The sequence below is a fragment of the Chiloscyllium punctatum genome, chromosome 27 (assembly GCF_047496795.1).
Source record: "Chiloscyllium punctatum isolate Juve2018m chromosome 27, sChiPun1.3, whole genome shotgun sequence".
Classification (NCBI taxonomy): domain Eukaryota; kingdom Metazoa; phylum Chordata; class Chondrichthyes; order Orectolobiformes; family Hemiscylliidae; genus Chiloscyllium; species Chiloscyllium punctatum.
In genome coordinates, this window is record NC_092765.1 from 33359294 (window position 1) to 33383345 (window position 24052).

The 24052-nt window shown below is 41.1% G+C and overlaps 1 protein-coding gene across 5 annotated transcripts in view; it reads right to left on the reverse strand.

Moving 5' to 3' along the window:
* LOC140453638 (disks large-associated protein 2-like) overlaps nucleotides 1-24052 on the reverse strand; it is a 723320-nt gene that overhangs the window by 297015 nt on the left and 402253 nt on the right. For 2 of the 5 annotated variants that reach the window (XM_072548500.1, XM_072548499.1), the window contains exons 4-5: nucleotides 13677-13754; nucleotides 13078-13224 (exon numbers count right to left, since the gene is read on the reverse strand). The exons of 1 other annotated variant lie outside the window; for it this stretch is intronic. The gene's annotated coding sequence lies outside the window, so the exon portion shown is untranslated. The remainder of the gene's footprint in view (nucleotides 1-13077; nucleotides 13225-13676; nucleotides 13755-24052) is intronic. 2 more of the 5 variants (XM_072548501.1, XM_072548502.1) reach the window with 1 other exon arrangement.

A 24052-nucleotide genomic window follows, 5' to 3' on the forward strand; every position in this document is an offset into this window, starting at 1 on the left:
CTCTGGGTTACAATTTTAATGTCGCAGTGCACCAGCAGATTTTCAGTGAAGTTTACAAGCTGATTATAATAGTTGCTGTGTTTTCCCAGATCTTACAACTCACTTATAATTTATCATTGTTGCCCATAAGACACAGGAGTAAAAGGAGGCCTATCAGTCCCCAAGGGGATCATGGTTGGTCTGATTATCCTCAATTCTACTTTTCTGCCTTTGATTCTCTTACTGATTAAAAATCTATTTCAGCCTTAAATATTCATAATGATTCAATCTCTATAGCCCGCACACTCAGAGAAGAAATTCCTCTTCATGTTTGTCCTAACTGGGTGGCCCCTTATTCTGAGATTATGCCCTCTAGCTCCACACTCACCCAAAACAATTATCCAACATCTACCCTCTCAAGTCCCCTAAGAAGATTCTATGTTCTTGTATATCTCAATAATGTTATGTTCTTGTGACAGATGCAACTACACGTGTAGGTGGATCAAAGTGGCTATTTTTGCTTTGGATATGGACAATCCCGCACTCTCACCTCTTTCTCCACAGAAGTTACTTATCTGGAGGCCAAACAAAGGGAAGGGGTTTCATGGGGACTTCCCATTTCCTGAAAGTTAGAGGCCCTTCCACAGGTGGGAGAAGGCTGTGCTGAACAAGTTGGTGTTGCAGCTTCTCGATGTAGGCCATCTTGAGGGCTGCAGTCTGAGGCTGTGATCTTGGCACCCACCGGTCAGAGTCGGAATGGGATGATATTTCTGAAAATACTTTGGAGTTGGCACAGACTCCCACTGAAGCGCAGTCTACAACACACTAGGGGAGATCTAGAAACAATTTGGAGCATTGTTTTTGGTATCTCTTGTTGGTGCAACACTCCATTCTCAAATGCCAGCTCCTGAGGCCCCTCCACCTTGACCTGTGAAACTCTGAGGTCAGCTGCAGAATTCGGCAATGTGCAGGAAAATAGCTGGAGAGATTGTGCATAATGATAGTGTACAGAAACAAGTTGCATTTACATAGCAACTTGCACCGAGAATAACATCCCAAGTTGATCCATTGAAGAGTATGAAAGATTGTATGCTGAATCAAGGAATGAGATAACAGAAGAGGTATCCAAATTCTCAACTAATGTTTGCTGGAGGATTGTAATGGAGCAGTGCAAAGTGCCACGATTGTTAGTGGCAACTTCAGTTCGTTTGCTTTGTACCTTCACGCCTTATTTTCTCCACTGGGGAAAAGTGGAGATGTACTGAACGAATGAGCATACTAAGAATCAAAGTCTTTCAGCCATGGTATGAAATCTCCTTCAGTGGCCAACAGTCTTGGTGTGACATTGAAACAGAAGCTTCAGGTTCAAAGGCAAGCATGCTATCGATTGAGGAATGATAACCTTGGACTACATTGGACAAACAGGCAGAAAACTAGCCACCAGGATACACAAACATCAACTAGGCACCAAAAGACATGACCCACTATCACTAGTATCCTTACATACAGACAAAGAAGGGCACCCCACTTTATCTGGGACAACACATCCATCTTATGACAAGCTAAACAGAGACATGCACAGGAATTCCTAGAGGCCTGGAATTCAAACTGGACCTCCATCAATAAACACACTGATTTGGACCCCAGTTACCAACCTCGGAGAAATATAACTGGAAATATTATCACCCACAGTAAAAGACCAACACATAAACAGAAAGCGGGACATAACACCAACGCTTCACCAGAAGCTCACCGATGATGTTACCGAACATGGTGACGAAACGTCTGAAAACAAACCTGCCACCTCAGTGAGCAAATTTACAACCAACCTGAATGATAACCTCTCTAACTCCAGAAAGTGGAACCGAGCCAAAAGCTAATAGTGGTGCAGTGGGAGACTTTTAATCTATAGAAGCTGATTATTCTCCCAAAGCTCCACATGATCACAGAAATCACATCAGTGCCTATTCAAAATGAGTGCAGAGCAGATGCCTCATCAGAAGATGGGCTCCATTAAAGAAGACATTGGGTTTCTATTGAGAAATAACATGATACGTGTAGATTTGTTAACACATCGGTTTAAACATATTATAGCACATACACGTAAGGAAGATAGGACTTGAACCTGGATCATCTGGCCTGGAGGTGGGAACATTAGCACTATGCCACATGAGTCACACACTTAAATGATGTTTCACAGCTGTTTGCAGTTGCTACCATATGAGAATCGATTGAACACACTGGGAATGCTAATAGCCTCAGAGCCTCTGCATCCAATTTTCCACCCCCTTTGCTGAACTCTTCTGACAGCTGAATGCAACATTTTCATGTTTTGTGATTGTTAGGTTTGATTCTCTACCTACGAGACATTCCATTTCTTTCAGAACACTTTGTGAATCGACTTGGTGTTCACTCAAATCAATTCCCCCATATATGCCTCATTTTGTAAATCTGGAGGTGAGCATTTCTATTTCATATTGTTAACTTTCATTTATCATTCATCTAATTGCTGAAACACAGAAAACTTGTTTTTCTGAAGCAATACCTTGTTTCTCTGTTTGCCTATTTCACGATCATCAGGAAGTTCGATGAACTTTTCTTCTACATCTTAAAATTCTGGGAAATCTAGCGCAGGGGATTAGTTTTAAGTCTCTGTATCTCCCAAAGCACCTCTGCAAGAGCACTTTTAAAATCTTTTTCAAATGCTGGTATTGGATGGAGAAATTGGATAACAAGCTTTCACACTGCTGAATATTTGTAGAAAATAACTCGCTCCAAATCAAGTCCCACCTTTAAAGTAACTACCAGTTTGATATTTTAGATTTTCACTGTTATCAATAAGTGTTCTTAACCTTTTTAGGGTTATGACTAATGCTAGAATATTGATCACCTTTGACATTTTCCTTCTTTCATGGATTTTCTGTGAAAATGGAGGAGAACTGACCTCGGGGAACTAACAATGTGAGTAAAAATAAATTAAGCTCAATTGCTGCTGTTGGTGGAAGTTGAGCTCTCATCAATAAATCATTCATACAGACCGATTTAACAATGCTCCTTACATTACGCATATTAATTCAGTCCCTTACTCTCCAGTAATTCATTTCAGCAGCTCCCTCTATGATGTTATCAGTATTCACAGCGAATGCACATTGAATTTGAATAGCAAAAGGATTTAGGGTTTGTTTGTGAGCACCAGTCAGGGCCAGGAGATGAGGTGAGTGGCCATGAGATGTAGCGCTAATTGAAAATACTAAACAGAAAATGAATATGTTCTGATGATGTTCTGAATAAGGGTTACTGAATTCAAAACATTAACTCTGCCTTCTCCCCACAGATGCTGTTTGACGTTTTGAGTTTCACCAGCAATTTCCATTTTTATTATAAATGTGCACTACTTGGTTGCTTTTCTGGAATTGCTGATTAGAGTCACGTTCTCAGTTCATTCAGTTACTCATAGTATTACTTTTAACCTAACTTTCTACACTTTGGAAGCTACTACAGTAGAATAGGTGGGAGCTTTCAAATCTTCAGGTTATGTTGTCAGCAGCCAAGCTTGTCTACTCAAAAAACACAGTCCCAATAAACAGCTTCACTTCTGGTTCTGCCCTGATACACTGGCCGTCTATTTCTCAGGCCTCAATTACTATTTAACAACTGACATCTGCTTGAACATCGGGTCCCTTCCAAACTTAGAGTCATAGAGATGTACAGCATGGAGACAGACCCTTCGGTCCAACCCGTCCGTGCCCACCAGATATCCCAACCCAATCTAGTCCCACCTGCCAGCACCCAGCCCATATCGATCCAAACTCTTCCTAATCATATACCCATCCAAATGCCTATTAAATGTTGCAATCGTACCAGCCTCCACCACTTCCTCTGGCAGCTCATTTCATACATGTACTACCCTCTGTGTGAAAAGGTTGCCCCTTTGGTCTCTTTTATATCCTTCCCCTCTCACATAAACCTATGCCCTCTAGTTCTGGACTCCCCAACCCCAGGGAAAAGACTTTGCCTATTTACCCTATCCATGCCCCTTTTAGTTTTGTAAACCTCTATAAGGTCATCCCTCAGCCTCTGACGCTCCAGGGAAAACAGCCCCAGACTGTCCAGCCTCTCCCAATAGCTCAAATCCTCCAACCCTGGCAACATCCTTGTAAATCTTTTCTGAACCCTTTCAAGTTTCACAACATCTTTCCGATAGGAAGGAGACCAGAATTGCATGCAATATTCCAACAGTGGCCTAACCAATGTCCTGTACAAATGCAACATGACCTCCCAACTCCTGTACTCAATATTCTGACCAATAAAGGAAAGCATACTAAACGCCTTCTTCACTATCCTATCTATCTGCAGCTCCATTTTAAGGAGCTATGAACCTCACTCCAAGGTCTTTTTGTTCAGCAACACTCCCTAGGACCTTACCATTAAGTGTATAACTCCTGTTAAGATCTGCTTTCCCAAAATGCAGCACCACGCATTTATCTGAATTAAACTCCATCTGCCACTTCTCAGCCCATTGGCCCATCTGGTCCAGATCCTGTTGTCATTGAGGTAACCCTCTTTGCTGTCCACTACACCTCCCAGGTACGGATCTCATTTCCAGGCAATGTCTGATATCTGTTTAAGCTCAATGATCTTCCCAGGATCTGTGCCTGCTTGAACTCCTTTGATCAAGAATTAGCTTCCTGGCCTGTCCTCACAAACAAATAAACTTGTTTGGTTTGTTCTTTTCATTTTACCATACACTATCCCAAAGCCCACAAGTCATTTTCAGCTCCCAATTCCCAGTTTACAATTCCAAACCAAAATTGAAAAAAGAATTAAAATGAAAAGTAATGAAAAAAATCAGTGAGCATTCAAACACTCTTTAAACAATGGAAAAGGTGGTCAGAGGGCGTTTCCCGTTGAAATGGCCCTCTCCCTCACTGACTTGCCATGTCAGCCTATTGCTGCAATCAAACTGAGAGGCCTGATTTCAAAACATTAACTTTCAATTTATCGGAGACTCCAGTCAAATGCAAGAATTAATATATTGGCCTTGCGTACATTATATATTTTGATGATGTGGCTTAAATGTTAAATCTGTTTAATATACAGTTTGCTCCAATCCAGTGAATCTCTCCACAGGTGAAGGGCATTCTATTACTACACATTTTAGAAAACATTTTCCTTTATCTATAATTCAGTCAGCGAGTAGTGGAAGTAAACAGCTTGGAATTAGATTTTTCTGGTGCGGCATGTTCTGCTGGTCGGGACTTTCCTTCTGTACCTTGACTGTGCCCCAACCTCAAACCATTTCTGACTATCAGGTCATTAATATGCTGCCACAGCACACGTAGCACAGAAGTACCAGATATACATTTAAAACACTTTTATACATTTCAAATGTGTTACACTACAAAATTGAACCAATACACTCTGCGATCGACCAGCTTGTTTCATGTTGATGCCAACTGCTACCTGCCCTCAGCCTGTGGTGAATGACAGGGATACACTGGCAAACCTACCATCCAGTAATGGGAAATATATTCTGTGATGTCCTTCTATAATTTGCCTCCCTATATAATATGTCTTCCTATAGTGGAGGTCAGCATGGTATACTCTCAATGCCAATTCGGGTGACAAATGTGAGAAGTGGTGTTTGGCAGTGAACTGTCAACAGAATAGTTACCCACTCAGCTTGACAAAATCAATTAGGGAAGTGCATTTCCTGATGTTTGTTTACTTTTGTGTTGTTGGAAAGAGGGTGATGGAATGGTCAGTGATAGAGGAAAGGTAATGCATTCAATTGTTAAACAGCAAGGTGTGGTTGCGATTATAGAGATCACTTATATCAGTGGAGGGTGGAAGTGAGGACTGAAGATGCTGGAGATCAGAGTTAAGATTTGAGTGGTTCTGGAAAAGCATAGCAGGTCAGGCAGCATCCAAGGAGCAGAAAAATTGACGTTTCGGGCAAAAGCCCTTCACCAGGAATGAGGCAGGGAGCCTCCGCAGTAGAGAGATAAATGGGAAGGGGTGGGGCTGGGTAGAAGGTAGCTAAGAGTGCAATAAGTGGATGGAGATGGGGATGAAGGTGATAGGTGGGAGAGGAGGGTGGAGCGGATAGGTGGGAAGGAAGACTGGCAGGTAGGACAGGTGATGAGGATGATGCTGAGCTAGCAGGTTGGAACTGGGGTAAGGTTGGGGGAGGGGAAATGAGGAGCCCAAGCAGAATGGGCTAATAGTGATGTAGCTTTCCTGGTTCTTTTGGTGCCACTACTTTCTGTTATAGCAACTCCTCCCTCACTTCCTCCTTCTTTGCCCTGTGCTCTTGTTTCTCCATTCCTCATCTGATAGGTGGTGGAAAGGGCTGTAGCCACTTCCTAGTAGCCAGGTTATGCAGCACACTAGGATAGAACTGAGCTGAACCAATGTTGGTGAGCATGTGAGGGGTCTTCCAGAACAGTTCAGACAGCAGCAATGATGTTGTCTATGGATGCCAGTAGTTTACTCTAGACTATTCTCAACAGCATCATGACTTTCATTGCAAGCCTGATATTCATATGCAACAAACAATGTACACCATGCGTGGATAACTCCTGCTGTCATTACTGAGCCTTTGATTTGTCATGGTGAGTGAGTCACAGGTTGAAGAGGGCTGGTGCTGAATACAGGAATTGTGATCACTGCCACGACTATGGGCAATCTGCATGATATACCACATGGAAACATAAACCAGCAATATCTTGCATGCTTTTTTTGTGTGACTCATGAACCAGAGCATCAACATTTCCCAACTTTTCATCATTTAAGAAATATTCTATCTTCTGTCTTTTCCACCAAAGTCAATAGCTTCACATTTAATCGTATGGTATTCCATCTGTCACTCTCTAGTCCATTCACTTAGTCTGTCTAAGCCCACTTGATGCTTTCTTGCATCCTCCTCATAACTTACTATCTCACCAAGTTTGGTGCTGCCAGCAAATTTGAAAATACTAGAACTGGTCCTCCAAATTAATTATGCAGACTGTGCACAGCTATGGACTGAGGACTGATCCTTGTGTGACCTGCTAGTAACAGTCTGCCAGCCTGAGAATGATCTGTTTGTTTCTACTCTCTGCTTTCTTTCTATTAAGAAATTCTCAATCCATACTACCTTATTTCCCACAATCCCACACACTGCAGTTTTATTTACTAACCTCCTGCATTGCATCTTAACAAATGCTTTCTGAAAATCCAAATACAATACTTCCACTGGTTTTCCTTCATCAATGTTGTGAGTAATTAAATATGATTGTCAAACATGACTTTCCTTCCATAAATCTATGCTGACTCTGCTCAATTTTAAATTGCTTCTTTTTAAATGTGCAGTTATCACATCATTTAGTAACAGATTCTAAAGTTTTCCCTATTACTCTTCTTAAACCGTCAGGTCTGTAGTTGTCCATTTTTCCATTCCCACCATCATTAACTAATGGAGTTATATTTGTTATTTTCTACTGCACAGGAACCTTACCAGAATCTACAGAAATTTGAAAGATAGTCACTAATGCATCCACTATCTCTCTAGCCACTGACTTCAACACTGGGATGAAACTCATCTGTTTCAGGGAGTTTACCAAATCTCACCTCATCAATATGCAGTGTCCCATTTTTCCACCCACCCTTTCGGAAACGAGACAATTCCGAGTGAGTGCAAAACAGAGCTGGTACCTGATGACTCCCGGCTTCTATCATGGACGAGCACCAACATTTCATGGCACACTCTATGAGCATTGGCCACACACACACACTTCAGGAAATGACACAAATCAGCCACACCACACCCTAATGCACATCTTCGATCCATTTGCGAAATGCACTTGAATGCTGCACTTTAGAGTGTACCGTCACCTTGCATCGCAGTTCTGTTGCTTGGCCTTTTTGCACACAGGGACTGTTATCTATCTTATTGATTCGATGAAGGCACTTCGGAGGGCTGTTCACTTGCTCTCTTAGATCTCTCATACACTTGGTGCATGTTTGGGAGCTCACCAAAGGGAAGAGGCTGATCCTGAGCCTCACTGTGTGAAGCCTGAATGGTTTCCTTCCAGTTTGGTGCAAATAGCTGCACTTAATGAAACTGCGACATGCCGCCACCACACTCTTGCAGTTCCTCAATGTATTGCTTTGGAAACCCAGCTCTTATACATTTGGGAATTAATCTCCCATAGTGTTAATACAGATTTAGTTACTGCAGTAAATTGAAGTCATCCATTATTGCTATATTACCTACAGCACATGCATTCCTAATTTCCTGATGTATTTATTCCCCAGAGTTTAGTAACCCGTAAAGAACTCTCAACAATGTCTGTGGCCCTTGCTCCACCCAAATCGATTCTCCATAATGTACCTTCAACTTAGGGTCCTCCCTTACCAACGTACTGAATTTGTCCCTTAATAAGAGTGCTTTCTCCACTTCATTTTGCATTTTGCCTGCTCTTCCTGAATGTCAAATATCCTTGGATATTCAGCTCAAAATCTTGCTAATGCTGGATCCACATCTCCATAATGGCAATTAAATACTACCAAGTTGTGCAAGAAAGTTAGTCCTAGTTCAGCTCACTTACAACTGACCCTCTTGTACAAGTCCTAACTGTCCCAAAATTGGTCCTAATGTCTCAGAAATCTGATGTCCTCTCTTCTATGGCCATGCCCTTAGTTCACTTACATTAACTTTATTTCCGTTTATTTATACTACTTTTATTTGCTTAGCCTCATTAAAATTTACAACTATTGATAAACCTTACTAGTATTGCTGAATCCAATTAATATTTTTGCTAGCTTCAATAAACCTTTTTTATAGCATTTCTTTTCCCGAATGCACCAAATTCTCACGGGAATCTAACTTCTGTTCGAGCAGTCCACATCTCGCTGGGGTGCAGGTTCCTGATCGTGTGTTCCTTACAGACAGTGTTCTTTGAAAATCCTGTCTCTGATACAGTGCCCCCAATGAGTCAGCAGCTGGTTTAGTTTCCAGTTACAGCGATGAACAAGTGAATGAATTACGTTCAACTGGTTTCATCACCAGCAACAGCCTAAAAGGAGTCCAGTGCCTGAAGCTCAAGAGCCAAAGTAAACCCAGACAGTCACAGTTTAAGAGGTTCCTACCTTGCTTTGAGGCTGCAGTTCTAATTGTATTAATTGGCAGATTTCAGTCACAATCTCGTTGATGAAACAAACATGGTTCCTCCTGAAGTTGAGGTAAAATCATTATTCCTTGACCATCCTTGGTGGATTTGGTCGCACTGAATATTGAAGGAGCTGGCTATAACAGATAGCTGATGCATTGGTAATGACCTTCCACAGTTCCATAGAATATGGTTCCTGCAGACTCATCAGCTTTAGATCAGCAGTAGGAAAAATGTTACAATCTATCCAAAAGGACATGAATAATGTTGAGACAGACCAGAGAATTCTCTGATGGCTGTTGAAACATTAATAAAGTTTAACGAGGTCTCTAACGTACCCATATAATTCTACCAGACGTCACAATCAAAGATCCAAAGAACTAAGATTTAGGTGGCTCATGATCCCTTTTAACTGATTTGGTAAAGGATTCTTCATTTCATTTACTGTCACAGTGTCATACAGTACAGAAACAGATCCTTTAGTCCAACTTGTCCAAGATTCCCAAATTAAACTAATCATTTGGCCCAAATCCCTCTAACTTTTCTTATTCATGTACCTATCCAAATGTCTTTTAAATGTTCTAATTGTACATGCATCTACCATTACCTCCAGCAGTTCATTCCACATATGAACCACACTGCGTGTGAAAAAGTTGTCCCTCAAGTACCTTTTAAATCTTGCCCCTCTCACCTTAAAAATACGCCCCCCAGTTTTGAAATCACCCAGCTTAAGGAAAAGACTTCTGCTATTCACCTTATCTATGTCGATCATGATTTTATAAACCTCAATACATCACCCATCAACCTCCAATGCTCCAGTGAAAAAAGTCCCAGCCTACCCAGCCTCTCCTTAAAATTCAAACCCTCCAGTCCCAGCAACATTGTGGTAAATATTTCTGAACCCTCTCCAATTTAATAATATCCTTCCTACAGCAGGGCGACCAGAACTGCATACAGTATTCGCCAATGTCCTCCACAACCTCAACATGACATCCCAACTCCTGCGAGGTTGAGACAGGTGTAGAGGATGAAAACGAAAGTGATGTCATACCAACGTTAGCTTCTGATTGAGCTCAACCCACACTGGTCTGTAGAACTGATACTTGTGGGATTTCCTGGCACAAACCCCTTTACCAAGATGCTGTCTTACACATTCCATATTTGAAGTGTGCTCCCTACAGCTTGGAATCCAGTTTTGATGTTCATGTGACTGCATTAAAGTCGGCTAAAGTAGGCACCATCAGCTCCAAACCTGCCAATTTGTAATTTTCTTCCTTCTTGGTATTATTAATCGACCTGTTCAAATGTGATTTGATACTCCTGCAGAGCAGGTGGAAATTGAACCCAGGCCATCTGGATCTTTTATCTTTTATCTTAGCCTGCTGGACACACTTTCCTCATTCCTGTAGAAGGGCTGATGCCCGAAACGTCGATTCTCCTGTTCTTTGGATGTTGCCTGACCTGCTGCGCTTTTCCAGCAACACATTTTCAGCATCTGGATCTGAGGCAGGGACGCTACCACTGTGCCACAAGAGACCCCAAAGATTTTCCTTCACATTCTCATATGACTGTCTCCCATTTTACCCTCCACTGTTTGTGACTTCTGTCAGATAGGCACAAGGAATTCCCATAGGTAATTCTTTACCCAGACAGTGGTTGCGGAGTGCAGTACCAGAATTTGAGGTCACTTTCATTCTTTCAAGATTCATAGATTCAAGAAAAAGCTGGATAATCACACAGGGGAGAAAGGAATAGATTGAGTTGTGATGGCAGTAATGTGGACGGATGAGGATAGATTTATACACAGTACAAATATCAATCTAATCTGGTGGGCCAAATGATCTGGTTTTTGTGTTGTAAATACTGTGTGAATAAATGCATCGTGTCACTGATGGTGATTACCATCTTAGAGTATTCTGCTCAGCAATTTGTAATTTTTCTTCCATTGCTCTCTCTGTTCTCCTGCCTGTTCGCATTTTCTGATCTTACTAAAACCCAATGTCAATTGTACTGAAAGAAACACACATTTTAACTTATCTTTTCTGTTTTAAAACAAACCAGAACACTGAGCTTTTGAATTTTTTTATCTTTGGGATTCTAGAATTTTGCAGTTTTACTTTTCAATAAAAGTCTCACTTATGGACTGTTGATCTCAAAGAGGATTTGTTTTAAGATATCATACGGTCTGTACATCACCGTACTTGGGCTGAACATGAACAAAACACAGAAGAACCACCGACATAAAGAAAAGCTCAAGAAATGATTACATTGCTCCAATCCAAGGTCCAGAAACAAGGATTTATAGCCATTCCTGTAAATTCTAAGATCCACTGTCCTCAGTCACTCCAATTAACTTGGAGTTTTTAGGGTTTCTGTATTTTTCTACATACGGCCTTAAAGGTACAAGCCAGATTCAGTGCAGCTTCATTTAGTAATGGACACTGTACCACTCTACAATGACTTTACATATATTGAGAAAGGGCAGTCAGGATATAAATACTCCCCTAATTCTATAATAATGTTTGGCGCAACTCACCTGTATAAAATTGTACTCTTCCTGACTTTTAAAACGTAATATCACAAAAGATACATGGAGCTCTATAGTAAAACAAAATCCTTCCAGGTATTAGCTACCAGCATGAACACAGAAATTCTTTTTCTTATATAAAGTGACTCATAGGCATCAAATATAGGTTTTGATGAATGCGTGGGAAAGAACAGCACAACTAAATTGGTGGTATCAAAACCAGTGGCTGCACAGACAGATGTTGACAATACGGAGAGTCTGAAGGGGGATACAGTACTTTACCACTCTACATGTAATCAAACCTTCATCTGACAATCAAAGGGTAGGAATGATGTTACTAACTGGCAGAGCAGAGCACAGTGATTTGTAAACATCTGTGTTCCTGAGGTAATGCAACAGCTCAAAACTCTTCCTGTCATCACAGTTGTTTAGTTAGCCCAATTACTTTTACATAACTGACCAACTACAATGGCGTAAGGTCCAGCTCAGCTATTATTTATTGCATTGTTTCTGACTTCATTCTGTGCTGTAGACACCAACTGCTTCAGGCAGCTGTCAGCCAACAGGAGAGATCAATGGTATGAGACAAACTGAGAAGTTACACAGTTACTGTGCATTATGCAGAAAATAATGAACAGCACCAATGTATGTGGTCTCAATTTAGTACAGAATGTCTTCAAGAATGAGTGTGTGTGTGTGTGTAAAGAAGATGCTTGGATTTATGAAAATACCGCAGGTGGAACTTATTTTGTACAAATCTAGGATTTAATATGGCAGAATTTAAGCAGAAAACTTGAACATTTAATGTTTATTGTCTTCAGGCAATATAAAATGCAATACTTTTTACAAAGGCTTTTTCAGAGAAGGATTAGAGTCAATGATTAAAAGGGGTAATTACAAATTTATCTGTTGAGGACCATAGGGAAATCCACATTACCGACAGACAGTGTCATCACTTCAAGCCTGCATCCATACTATCAACCTATCTTGTGAATAAAGTACAACCTAGCTCCAGTATCTTAATCAATCACACACCAACACTGACAAATTTTGAATGAATTTTGTCTGGCTATTAATATCATTTTAGAAAAAAAATTTGAAAAAGACTGTGATACAAGGAAGGAAAGGAAGATTTGAGTCTTGAAGGGGAGAACATCCATTATTGAATGAAAAGCTGCCTTTGCAAATGGCATCTCTGCATTGAGAAAAGGGGCGTGGCATCTGCCGGGTATAGGCAGCTGTCCATTAAACGTGTGGAGAGTCTGAACAATAGGAAGAGTACTTGTACCGAAGCCGAGATCATTAAAACTAGCCCAGGAACAAATATCGATACCTTGTTAAGCCATTCCAACTGTCACATAACAAGGAAATTGTCTGAAAAATTAACATGTGGTGCACCGTGCAAGGAAAGCAAATTACCTGCTGGACCATCTGTTTGTGCTAATAGGCTTCTCTGGTTTCAAGAGGCGTCACCCGCAGTTCATTGGAATCTGAAGAAGGATTATGTTGAACACAGAGACGGAGTGTTTGCCAGGAGCCCACCGAGCCCTTGTTACAGTCAGTCAGCTGTGAAATTCATTGACGTTAAAGCACTGGCAGAACTTTAATTGCATTAAGTTTTATGCATAGCAAATTAACAGGTAAAAGCTCGGAGACAGTGCGTTAAGAATATCTGAAATCACATCAGTCCTGCAGTGACAAAAAAATTCCCCTGGCAGATGGTGCTTTCCTGAATCATTTGATCTTCAGGATATCAGTGGTATACCAGTTTGAAACAGATGTGCTGCCATGTTTCTTTTGACTGACTGAATGCAACATGTGAGTGATTTTATGTTCTTTAATCCTGGTATCAATCACGCTGCCATAATTTCTCAAATCTCAGTGGTGCATCTAATTAATAAAGCAATGGCTACAACTTACAAACAAACACACACACAAATTGTTACTTTTCATGAGAGTGTGAAGGAGGATAATTGTTTAAAACAGGAATGCATAAAATCACGCCATTTCAAACGTACCATTGAGCAGCTGTGAAAATGGGGACTGTCACCACAGCAGTAAAAGGTTCGGCAGCCACTTCTTCCTGGCTTTTCCCTCTGTCAATTGAAGAGCAGAAAATCAGGAATTGCACAGAAAACCACACACACACATCACTTATGGTAGTTTATAAAACACATTCTACAGACAGTCAAGACAAAAATCTGGAAGTTACACTTATGTGCATATTCTGGGTTATGTGCTTACTTAGATTACATTTTGAGTTGACTAACAAACAGACTAGCAGACTGGCTGTCTGTCCAGCTGAACATAACAGAATAAATCATTGAATGAAGACAGTAGGATAGAGGCCGCTTACAGGAACACAGGAACAGAAGTAGGCTATTCAATTTATACCTCACCATTCAATACAATCATGCTGATCAAACACTTCAAAGCCTTTTGCCCATTCCATCCCCATTCTACTCATAACTGATCATTTATTAATCCTTACCTTAAAGTTACTCAAAGAGTGTGCTCCCATGGTCTTCTGTGGTTGAGAATTCCAAAGGTTCACAACCCTAAGTAAAAATAACTTCTCTTCATCTCAGACCTAAAGTGGATCTAGGAATCATCTTTGCTGCATCTACTCTGTTTATGCCTTTTGTAGGTTTTAAATGAGATGACCTCTCATTCATTGAAACTAGAGAATTTAGACCGAACTTGTCCAATCTCTCTTTGAAGGATGGTCTCGCCATACCAGAAACAAGTCTGAAGTACCTTTGCTGCACTCCATTTTATGCTGATATCATCTTTCCTGAGATAAAGAGTCAAAATTGCACACACTGCTCCAGGTGCTGTATAACCAAGCTCCTATACAAGTGAAGTAAGAATTTACTACTCCTGCACGCAAATTCACTTGTAATAAAGGATAACATGCCATTAGCCTTCTAAAAGCTTGCTGCCCTTCCATGTTAGTGTTCAGTGACTTCTTGACAAGGACACCTAGGTTCCCTTTTACATTACACTTTCCAACCACTTATCATTTCAGAAATACATAGTACATCTATTTCTCTTACCGAAGCAGGTAAGCTCTCAATTTTCCATGAGACTCCATCTGCCATGTTCTTGTGCATTCACTAAATCTGTCCAAAAATGCCTGGAGTCACTTTCCAATTTCCTCATAACACACATTCTCATTTAGCTTTGTATTATCCACAAAATTAGAAATATTACGTTTGGTCTCTACATATTGAAACATTTTGTGAATAGCTGAGCTCAAATACTGATCCTTAAAGTACCAGACGAGCCACAGTGTTCAAATAATCTATTTATGCCTACCCCCCGTACTCTGTCTGTGAGCCAATCATTAATCCATGCTGATATATTATCTCCTAGCCCATGTGTTTCAATTTTTCTAACCAGTTTCCTAAGGGAGACTTTATCGAAAGCCTTCTGAAAACCTAAAAAAAAGACATTTTTCCACTCTTGTTTATTAATTTTGAGACCATATCTTCAAAAATTCCAACATGTTTGTTAAGCACAATTTCACATTCACAAATCTATTACTGACTGTGCCCAATTAGATCATTAACAACCAGGTACCTGTTTGTCCCATCCTTTAGAATGGACTCTAGTAATTATCTAGCTATTGATGTAAGATTAGATTAGATTCCCTACAGTGTGGAAACAGGCCCTTCGACCCAACAAGTCCACACCAACCCTTCGAAGAGTAACCCACCCCTCACTGACTAATGCATCTAACACTATGGATAATTTAGCATGGCCAATTCACCTAACCTGCATCTCTTTGAACTGTGGGAGGAAACCAGAGCACCCGGAGGAAACCCCCGCAGACACGGGGAGAATGTGCAAACTCCACACAGACAGTCGCCCGAGGTTGGAATTGAACCTGGGACCCTGGCACTGTGAGGTAACAGTGCAAACCACTGAGCCACTATGCTGTAAGACTAACTGCTCTGTAGTTCCCTGTTTACTTTCTTCCTCTCTGTTTTCTGAAATAGTGAGGTGACATTTGCTACCTTACAATTCCAAGAAATTATTCTAGAATCCACAGAGTTCTGAAAGGAAATCATCAATGCACTGATTCTCTATAGCCACCTCTTTCAACACTCTGGGATGTAGATTATCAGCCCCATTACACAAGAATTTCACACACCATTGTTTCAAATAGCTGTGTAAAAGGTGCAACTACCTTTCTGAGATCTATAATATAATAATCATCTCCTTCATTCATTAGAAGAATAAGAAACCTATTCCTATATGCAAGGATATAGATTAAGATAATGCTTTCATGGATGCATAAAAAGACTGAACCTAGTCCTTAAATAATTACCATAACATGGCTGTGTAATGGCAGTCTGTAGTGTGCCAGCATTATGGATGGATGTATATGAACTGTTGAGTAATGTTTGTTTCCAGCATCTGAGTCATCATCTTGAAGGATGGATGTTTGGTCATGAACAACTCAGACGGGTCATCTATTTCATCCTAAGATTTGACAGCAGTTTGTGAGATATTGGTACAACCTGAGCTAGATAAAATGTTGTAGTATCATTTCATGAATCCATATATTGGTATGATGATCTCAGACTTTGCTACTTTGTTCTGGTTCAAGTAAGGAGTACTCATCATGCATTTATACCATCTTCTTCCTTCTTTGCAACAAAATCTTGTGTACATTGTGTAGTGAAAGTGTGTGTGATGAAAAACTGTCTGTCAAACAGACAGGGGTCTGCCTCCCAAACATGAGAGCCAGCCCTGAGGATAAACAATTGCCTTGAAGAGTAGCTCGTGGAGGTAATATGGTTCTTCAAAAGTCTTGGCAAATAGAGTCATAGTCATAGAGATGCACAGCATGGAAACAGACCCTTTGGTCCAACCCGTCCATGCCGACCAGATAACCCAACCCAAATCGAGTCCCACCTGCCAGCACCCGGCCCATATCCCTCCAAACCCTTCCTTTCATATACCCATCCAAATACCTATTAAATGTTGCAATTGTACCAACCTCCACCACTTCCTCTGACAGTTCATTCCATACATGTACCACCCTCTGTGTGAAAAAGTTGACCTGTAGGTCTCTTTTATATCTTTCCCCTCTCACCCAAAACCTATGCCCTCTAGTTCTGGACTCCCCAACCCCAGGGAAAAGACTTTGCCTATTTACCCTATCCATGCCTCTTTTAGTTTTGTAAACCTCTATAAGGTCATCCCTCAGCCTCCGATGCTCCAGGGAAAACAGCCCTAGCCTGTTCAGCCTCTCCCTATAGCTCAAATCCTCCAGCCCTGGCAACATCCTTGTAAATCTTTTCTGAACCCTTTGAAGTTTCACAACATCTTTCCAATCGGAAGGAGACCAGAATTGCACACAATATTCCAACAGTGGCCGAACAATGTCCTGTAGAGCCGCAACATGACCTCCCAACTCCTGTAATCAATACTCTGACCAATAAAGGAAAGCATACCAAACGCCTTCTTCACTATCCTAACTACCTGCGACTCCACTTTCAAGGAGCTATGAACCTGCTCTCCAAGGTCTCTTTGTTCAGCAACAATTCCTAGGACCTTACCATTAAGTGTACAAGTCCTGCAACATACCCACTCTGTCTGTAGGGACGACCTTGACCTTCTAGTTATTTACCATTTCAATAAACCACCTTGCTCTCCTGCTGCTAATATTCCTGTCCTGGGCCTACTGCAGTGCTCCACCAAACAAAACGTAAGCTTGAGAAACAACACATCATTTTCTGCTAAGGCACTTTACAGCCTCAAGGTCTCAATATTGAATTCCGAAACTGAGTACATATTGTCTGATTTTAAAATAAAATTCTCACATGTCCTCTCCTGCTGAAAACACTGTTATTTTTGTATCTGTCTACTTTGCTCCTAATATACAGGACCCATTCCCTCCATTTCACACCTTACATGCATTTTACATCTAGCTTTCGTTGTCCCCACCGTTCGCAATCCCTTTGTCTTTCAAACTGGGTCTCAACCTCTCTCAAGAGTGTAAAGAAAACACTTTTCAACACCTTTCAGTTCGGAAGGTGAGTCATTTGGGTGGCATGGTGGCTCAGTGCTTAGCACTGCTGCCTCAGAGCATCAGGGACGCAGGTTCGATTCCACCCTCATGTGACTGTATGGAGTTTGCAGGTTCTCCCCGTGTCTGTGTAGATTTCCTCCCACAATCCAAAAATGTGCAGGTTAAGTGGATTAGGTCTGGGAAATGCAGGATGACAGGGATTGGATCTGGGCGGGATGTTGTTCAGAGGGTCAGGGTGAACTTGATGAGCCGAATGGCCTATTTCCACACGAGGGATTCTATGATATCAGATTCCAAATCATTAACTGTTTCTCTCTCTACAGGATCTGCCAAGTATTTCCACTATTCTGCATGTTTGATTTGGAATAATTTTGTCTTTGAAAATTACACTCCTGGAGGGATCTAGTTAATCTCTGAACATTCTTACTCAGCAACGCACTGGCTGATGGTGAACACCTGTTGGAGCTGCAGGTACAGCCTGCTGAATTTGCTCTGCTTGGCTATGATCAGAATGACATCAATATGGAGATAAGCTTTGAAATCAGATTCAACAACATTCACTTGTAGGTCGATTTTGTTCTCAGCAGGATTTGAAAATCGGTTAAGAGCATCAGGATAGTCATCTGTGAGCTTGCTTTCTATGATACATCAAAATTATACACATGTAGCTGTTGCAGCTGAGGAGATGCATTGGTGGGAGAAATAAAACAGATTGTTTCCAATGGTTTGCAGCAAAAAGTGCAGCAAAATGCTTGCCGAAGCATTATTTGTGCAGCCTCTGGATTCCAAAAACGAAAGTGAGATATTCCTTTTCAATGTTGTCTCAGGACTTTGGAACCAAACACAATGGACTCATTAACCTGTAAAATGTGTTGATTGATCAACACATTGCTCTGGTTTACATTGTAAAACCAGCTTAGCTGTTAAATGAAATAAAACTGTAGATGCGAGAGATCTGAAACAAACAAAAACTGAAAATGCTGGAGAAACTCAGCAGATCTGACAGCATCTATGGAGAGAAAAACAGAGTTAATGTTTCAAGTTTAGTCACTCTTCATCAGAACTTTTAGGTATAACTGAGATGTTAACTGTCAGTCATCATTAACAGATGCATTCTAAGTAACAATACCTCTAACAATTGCAGTCCACTTGTCAACCTATCAGCACTCTTTTCTCAGACTGTATAATGTTGCTTTGTGTTTACTTTTGAAAGATTATCCTCATAAGTATAAGAAGCAAAACTTTAATTAAAATATGTCTTCTTTGGTAAAACGCACCCAACAAACCACTAGCTACTGAATCTAGTAATCACTGTTGATGGTAGTTAAACAGGTCAAAGCCAAGCAGCTCTCTGCTCGTCTTCATTTAAAATTGGAAAAGTACTGCAGTGCTGTGATCTGTGAACTGTTGAAAAGACAGTTACACCTTAGATCTTTGAGTTGCATAGATCATTCTCAGCTACCTTTCCCCCCAGTCCCACACCCTCCCATTTATCTCAGCCCCCTTGGCCGACAAGCCTAACTTCTGATGAAGGGCTTATGCTCGAAACGTCGACTCTCCTGCTCCTCGGACGCTGCCTGACCTGCTGTGCTTTTCCAGCACCACACTCTCGACTCTTACATAGATCATGCAGAACAGCCTCCTGTTCTCCGTTAATCACTCCTTGTAAACTCTTGGAGCTGTCTTTCTGTTGTCATGAAACTGTTGGTAATTTATGTTATTTCCTTGTAATCATGCTGTGTTCATGTTTATGTTTATACATGAAAAGTGACTTGTCCCGTTCCCCCAGAAGTCACAATTTTTAAAAAACCTGCTACTATGAATGTTATTTTCCAAAGTTGATAGTTCCAGCAGTCCTTTTATTTTAGTATTTTTATAGTAATCAAGACCGTATACAAAACAAGGGACTACATTTTACATGAAAGTTGATTTTTATATATATCCAATTTACTACCAGTCTGTGGATCTAGAAAGTAATTTATTTTTGTATGATTGACAACAAGCAATCACCTAGTTCTGTGTGTTACTATTATCTGAAAAGAGGTATCTGCAATTCTTTGTATTGCTATGATGCATTTTATCTACACCCCTCCCTCAACATTGTGCTGTGTCTCACAGTAAGCTTGACAATACACCCTTATGCCATCATCACTGTATCATTGCATGTTACTTGAGGATGTAAAGATATAAGATATAAAGAAGGTATATGCTCCACCTTAGCCTGGATCACTTGTTAATCATGTAACATCAGCCCTGCCATTTCTGTGCTGAGGAATGTCATGTTTGTACAGAGTAGTTATTTGGAATAAACATCTGTTGGATTCCTCAAGATGACACTATGACTTTCTGTTTCTTGTTTTGCAGGAGGTAATACAAGTATTGGTACATCAGATAAAATACCCCTGTTGGAGACAAACCCACACCATTCCTGTGGTATATCATTCAGCTGGAACTGAGCAGCACCTTTCCATACTTACTGAGAATGCTGTACAACTCCAATATGGGGCACGTATTTTATAGGGGGAGACTGGCTTACTTGGAACTTTTACCTTTGTTCTTGTTTGTATATTCCTCTCTTGTGTCAACATCAAGAGAGAGTGGTTTTTTTCCCCCTGCATAGGTTAGCCTGTATTCAGGCTTGAAGTTCTAAGTAGGACTCTGACATTGGCTGCTCTAAGCCAATGTAAGCAGTGCCAAGTTCTCACTGACAAATTCTTTACACAAACATTTTTAGACTGAAGCTGAAGCCTTCTCCTGTGACCTGACCACCTCCTGACTCCTTTTGTATTTTCAATGGCTGTAGGTGAATCACATCGGGCTAGATTTTCTGGCCAGAGTGGTGGGGAACCTGAAATAACTCCACAGAGGCTGGTATCCTGTCATCAAGTCACCCTTTATTTACACATGCATTGTATTTAACACTGGTCTGGTTTCCTCAGAGCCAGCTCACAGAGTGAACAGAGCCCCTGACACTCCTATCTTTATCTGTCAGCCAGGGCTCCCTGATTGGACTAGGTTAACAGCCCCCATCAGGGGACTCATATTCTATGACCTCATATTACTATAGAAACACTTGGAAGGAAACCAACTCATTGCTTGTAAGCTTGCTGTGCAACAATAGCACATGGGGATGGAATAGATTGGCGGACCTTCCCATTGTGACAGTCACAGCCCATCAGTCCCAGCAGAGATGGATCTCAGCAACGGCCATTGCTGTGATTACATGATGTAGCCCTGACAGCACCAAGGTTGCCCCAGAATGCTAACTCCCAGTGCTTTATGGCAGGGAGGGGTCCAACAACCTAGAGTTTTGTTAGGTAGATGGAACAGAAGGAAAAGAGGGATGGGTACTCCTGGTGTGCTCAGAGAAACCCCGACAAATCTGGTTCCCTTCTTTCTTGGAGACAGTAAGGATTGCAGATGCTGGAAGCCAGAATCAATAGATGTGAATCTGGAAAAGCACAGCAGTTGAGGCAGTATCTGAGGAGCAGCAGAGTCAATGTTTCAGGCCAAATCCCTTCGTTGGGACTGGGGAGGGAGAGGGGTATCTCAAGTAAACCTTTACAAATGGTCTGCCGCTTTGATCTGGTTGATTTAACTCAGTGTGTTATCGAGCGGCTGGGAGGGGGGGAGGAGGTGTCAGCTCAGGAATAGTTCTGAGGGAGATGGATTAGCAACTCTACCTATTTTACATGCCTTCCCACCCACCAGAAAGCATGCTGTCATCTATAGTAAAATCCCCTCTTTTCTGAAGTTTAACTTCTTTACAAATGTCGCATTTTTGTTCTAAACAAGAAAAAAAAGCATTAAATAACTTCCAAATGCAAATTTTTACCTCCATTTGCTGCAGTTCGCATTACGCTGTCCGCAGTCAAGACAACGTGGAATGTTATAGAGGTGATCTAATTCTGCAAGATATTCTCACACTGTCTTACAGTAAGCTTTGTGGATCAGACTAATTGATAGTCTCATTATAAATTAGAAAGATAAACAGAGTACAGGAAACTTTCCATTGGCTAAGGAGATTATTTGTTATCACAGGAAGTATCTGAAAACTCCCTCAAAACTGGAAAGGTTTAATCTGCTAGACTGTCTGATCCCTGAAGACTGACTTGCGCAAGATAAGAGCAGGCATCGCTGTCCATACCAAAAATGGGATTACTTTGAAACCCATTTCATGGTCGCCAGCTAGTATCCTTTAGGTTAAATCCTAAAACAAAGGAATATATCTGTAGGTCTGGTATGTCATTCCCTTATAAACTGAAGTTCACTGTAGAATAGCTATGATCTGGGATGCACTGGAATTTTGCTGAAGGGAATTTGATGCATACTTTAAAAGAAAAACATAATTGAGTCTCTAAGGAAAGAATAGGGGGGTGTTGGTAACTGAATAATTGATCCAAGCCTGAATAAATGAGTTGAACTATAGTGATAGTGATTCCACCTATTCAATGGTAACTAAGGGTGGACAATAAATGCTGGTCAGTCACACCCACATCTCACAAATGAATGAAATGGAAGTAACTGCCCCAATGTCATGACTTTAAGAATGTTAACAAAACAGGGGTTGGTGGGAACCTGGGGGTGGGGGGGGGGGGGGGTGGTGAGAATGCTGTGCTTATTGCAGTCAAAATTAGCACAAAGGAAAATAATTTTGTTTGTTGGAGGTCAATCATCTCAGTCCAGGATGTAGTGATTGCAACAAGGCCAGCTAGATGGATCTCATAGAATATAAGTTCCCTGATGGAGGCTACTAATTTGGTCCAATCAGGGAGCCCTACCTGATAGATATAAACAGGATTGTCTGGGGTTCTGATCACTATAAGAGGTGGCTCTGAGGGAGCTGGATCAGTGTCAAGGACTCTCGACAGGTAAGTAAAGGGTGACTTGGTGATGGACACCAGCCTCTGTGGAGTTATTTCAGTGGTAAGGAGAGAAAAGCATGTTCCTGAGGAAACTCGCTCACAACAGTTATCTTTGATTTGGAGATAAGCATTTCTGGCATCATGCTGTTTTGAGAAGCTTGACCTGTTTGATCATGCTGTTGAAGACTGTGGAAAGAATGTTATTATTTTCTGAGCCAAGTGACATTGGAGCAGATGAAAAGCAACAGGTAACACTCCAGACAGCCTGTGGAGCTGCAGCATTTTTCTTCTTGTTTATGGAAGCCTTTCTTTCCCTGAGACACCAGACACTAAACCTTTCAAGAGTTGACGGATTTAGTTATGGAATATTTCTACCCCGACACTCCTCTAATTCTGAGTTACTATTGTTTTTAATCATCAATTCAAGAACCAGGGGAATCTATACTGGAATTTTTGATGAGGCTAAGAAGAAAAATAAACAGGATTGTCAGGGGTTCTGATCACTGTAAGAGGTGGCTCTGAGGGAGCTGGATCAGTGTCAAGGACTCTCCATGAGTAAATAAAGGGTAACCTAGCAATGGGATACTGGTATCTGTGGTGTTTTTTCACAGGACATCACTGTGTGAGTTCCCTCAAGGCAGAGTCTTAGGCACAACCATTTTCAGGTGCTTCATTAATTAATTTCCCTCCATGAGATCAGAGGTGGGAATATTTGCAGATGATTGTACACATGTTCAGTCAGAGGGTGAGAATTCTGGGGTGAGTAACTCACTTCCTGGCTCCAAAGTACAGATCCAACATTTGAAAGTTACAAAGACTGGAGTGTGGTGGAATATTCTCCATTTGGCAGGATGGGTACATGACCAACAACACTCAAGAAGCTTGAAGCCTTTCAGGAGAAAACAGCACACCCACCATCCACTACCTTCAATATATTTTCCCTTCACCAATGATGCACAGTGCCAGCAGTGTGTACATCAACAAGATGAACTGCATCAATAAGATGAACTCTTAAAGAATTCTTCAACCACACCTTCCAAACTCAAGACCACGACCATCCAGAAGGAAAAGGGTAGTAGGTGCATGGGAAGCTGCAACCTCCCCTCTAAATGAAGAGACCATCCTGATTTGTACTTACCATGTTATGTCAAAATCCTGGAACACTCTTCCGATCAGCACTGTGAATGTCCCTATACCCAAGGAATGCAGTTACCACCACCTTCTCAGGGGCAATTGGGGATGGGCAATAAATGCTGGCCAAAGCAGCAATGGCAAGTTCCTATGAATGAACAAACAAATTGGATATATCTTTCAAAGTACCATGGATAAGAAGGGTCAAAAGCTTCCTTTGACACTATGATTTCTTACAATGGATTCTGGTGCTATATCACTACTTAGGCTTGATTTCATATTGAGATATGCAGTCCTTCCAAGTAATTGATTTGCTAGCAGTGATGAGAAGGTTTGTGGTGTTTCTAAGCTGTTT